The sequence below is a fragment of the Limulus polyphemus genome, unplaced genomic scaffold (assembly GCF_000517525.1).
Source record: "Limulus polyphemus unplaced genomic scaffold, Limulus_polyphemus-2.1.2 Scaffold50, whole genome shotgun sequence".
NCBI classification, from domain to species: Eukaryota; Metazoa; Arthropoda; class Merostomata; order Xiphosura; family Limulidae; genus Limulus; species Limulus polyphemus.
The window spans coordinates 1,141,487-1,145,039 of NW_013665660.1; the positions used below are offsets into that span (position 1 = coordinate 1,141,487).

Below are 3,553 nucleotides of genomic sequence, written 5' to 3' on the forward strand. Positions count from 1 at the left end.
TACATAGTTTGTGTTATTAATAAGGAAATGGTTAAGAATGCAGTGTTTATACGTATATACTACACGAAGAATGTGGTGTGAATGTCAAAGGCACGTGTCTAATTGCTCGAACGCGTTATCCATGGAATATGTTGGCGGTCGTCAGAGTATTAAGAATCATAGAGGTTTTCGAGATTAGTTGGAGGAATCGAGAAACCGGACCTACCTATATAAATGCTGTATATTTGGATAATACATATTCACGTTAGTTTTATCTTACTGTAACTACTATAGTTGAAGTTGTAGCCACCATTTTATGCGCAAACTTATCTCAGCATTCTAATTGCCTTATTAGGAACAGTCGTGATTGAAGAAGCAGCATCCAAGAAAAGCAGATGTAAACGATGTCCTCCATGAAGATTTTATACGTGGGAAACAAAAATATTTAATACCTGAAGAAAAGAACTTTTAATTACATGAGTTATTTCCAGAATATATATAGAGCTATGTAGTCAGGTATGTATTAATATAATTTATGATGTTATATTTAGCTTTAATAGCACAGAAATTAAGCAGTTTTACTTTTTGTAGATAGATAGAACTTGTAAAGGTATTTTGTTGATTAGTTTACAAAACATATACAACCAGAGAGACACTCAGTAGAGCCACACCTCCGCCACGCAGCGTTGATCATATTCGGCTCTCAAAACAATACAAAATGTGTCCGTATGTTCGTCGTTGTTAACGGACACGGACCATCTTTGGCAGGACAGTGAGTAATAATATTCTACATATGTCCATCAAGCTTAATCAAAAATCCGGTCATTTTTGACTGAGTTATAGAGCATAAATAGTGTGGAAAACCGGTCCCCCTATTAACAGATAGGGAATTTTTTAATTTTTCTGATCTTGACTCTCCAAAAACTAAACTTCTAAGCTGGGTCCTATTCCAAATGTATAACAACTTTGGTCCAAATCCATTCAGCCGTTTTCGAGAAATCCTGCTGACAAACACACACACACACTGCGGTGAAAACATAACCTCCGCCACCAAAGGTGACGCAAGTAATCAGACACAGATTGAAAGAGTTACATCACACTGAACTTCTCCATCGTGATCTTGAAGAAAACATAAATCATTGGTTATTGGACTAGACATGTTTAAAATTTTTTGAGTCCGATTGATCAATGTTCTTACTTTAAGATATTCGTTTAGTCCGTTTACTGAAGCCCCCAGTTGAACAGCGGTATGTCTGCGGGCACACAACGCTAGAAACCGGGTCTCGATACCCGTGGTGGGCAGAGAACAAGATAGTCCATTGTGTAGCTTTATGCTTAACTTCAAACAAACGTTTCCCAAAACCCAAATAAGAATATTACAGTGTTTCGTATATCGTTTTAATGTTCGAGGCTCTGTGTTTTAGAATTTAGAGAATCTCAATGAGTAAGAGAAAATCTTAAAAAGAAAAAAAACAAGTTCGGTTACGTATACATTTGTTAGTATTAACTCCTGATGGCAAGTCCAAATTATCTGTAGGATATTATATAGCAATGATGTAACATACTTAAATTTAAACAAGAAATTAAACATTACTAGTTGAATGACATTCTAAATTTTAATTTGTAACGGCTTTTCATTTTATGGAATTATCAATGTTTAATGTATTCTATTCATAAGCCATCTCTGGGTAAAGAAGAATGTTCTAATCGAGCGGTGTTAGTGTTGCTGTGAAGAAATTTCAGTCTCATTTCTTTTCGTTGACAAACTTTATTTGGATCAATAATTTCGATGAAATATGTGGTGGTTTATTTAATTACGTAATTTCTCTCGCTGAATTTACTCGTTACAATATTTACGAAATTAATACGCTGTCTTGTGTACTTATGGTAAACGCTGTAGGCAGTTTTCCGTAACCTGTCACGAGACACGAGATTACTGTAATGGCGAAACGTATTTTTATTAAATCTCTAAGATATGTAGTTATTTGATAATTTTTATTTTCAATAATCTAGTAGGTTGTGTTTTTGTTATTTATTTTATTATTGTTATGCAGAAAATTTAAAGCTCAAAGATAAAACACATCCCTTATTCGATGACGAGGAACCCACTTTGAGACTAATAATGGTTGGAGACGGCTTGAATGGGTAATGAATGACAAAACCTTGTCGAAACGTTGTACATTTGCTGTTATGTTAAACTTATATTAAAGTTTTTCTTCACATCCCTTATGTTTTTCAGTTTCAGTTATTATAAATCAGAGGTGAATTCCGCCGGTACTCACTGGTACTAATACCGGGATATATTTGAGATACTTTGTCGTTTTTTTATGTTTACACGTAGATTTTTTTTCCTTATTCAAAAGCAGGTCCACTTAACCCAGAGAATTTCACTCCTGTTATAAATATATACTTTAGATTCATGAGCCTAATACACATAAATACACTGTTTATGAGCCTAATACACATAAACAGACACTGTTCTTGTGTCGATTTTCTAGTATAAGATTATGAATAGCAAGTTTCTATAATAAAATATCGTTTTGAAGGATATTCTATAAGCCATATGTAGTTGGAGCGGCTTCAGTGAGAAATCACCGTGTTTCTGTCCAAAAACTGCTTAGCAAGAACAAATTGGAAGAGATTAGCGTTAGTTTCTTGGTGTTACAACCCGATTATTGAGTTATCAGTACAAAGGTGATTCGCCCTCAAACCGAATGAACGAAGATTCCGTAAAAAAGTAATTTAAGCGACTAATGAGGCTAAATTTTGTGTATATTGAACAAACATGCTTTGTTTACAATTGCTATGTAGTGATGACGAAAAGACAAATGTAATAAAAATAAACACACAATGATGTGTGGGTGGAAATAGAAGATTAAAATATAAATTGGCTTTGTTTTAAAAATCGCTATTACAGAAGACGAATTTAATGAAATAGGTGGAAAGGCACAATTACAAGACAAGTCACTGGCTGGCTAATGTAGAAGACATTGGATTTGACTATTTTTTACAACAACCTTCCTTTCCTGCTTGAACTTTAGTAAACAACTACATCAAATTACAGAATCATAGGTTATGGTAATAAGTTTATCACAATTCTCCACCTCTATCTTAGGTCCTTAATTAATTACCTTTAAAAGTAAAATCAATTAAAACTAAACCTTGCAAGCCTGTGATTTCTACTATTCTCCAATTCTGGGATACATAACATGCCATAAATTGTCAACTTGTGAGTGACATGTTGCATCACAGCGGTGGGGACGGGTACATTCAATTTGAACTCAGCTTTTACTCCTTCTGCTTCCACAAAGATGACACATGACCAAAACACAATATCAAATCCTCTTTCCTTCAGTACTAATTAACATCCACGATGTATTTTAACATAATAAATACATTCATCTAAACATTGATCAAGCACCAAATCAAAACTCATACAATCAAATAGTGTGATACTATAAGTTAATTCAAAATCTTTAACATATTTGTAAAATACAGACATTTAGTAAATTAAATCAATCTATTAGTTTTAACTCACTATCACCGTTGACAAAAAAAAAAAAAAAAAAAAAAA

At 33.4% G+C, this 3,553-nt stretch overlaps 1 protein-coding gene across 1 annotated transcript in view; it reads left to right on the top strand.

Annotated features, from left to right (window-relative positions):
* Positions 1 to 203: 203 nt before the first annotated feature.
* Positions 204 to 3,553, top strand: part of LOC106463042 — a 231,148-nt gene continuing 227,798 nt past the window's right edge. Inside the window, exon 1 of the mRNA XM_022390767.1 lies at positions 204 to 495. The gene's annotated coding sequence lies outside the window, so the exon portion shown is untranslated. The remainder of the gene's footprint in view (positions 496 to 3,553) is intronic.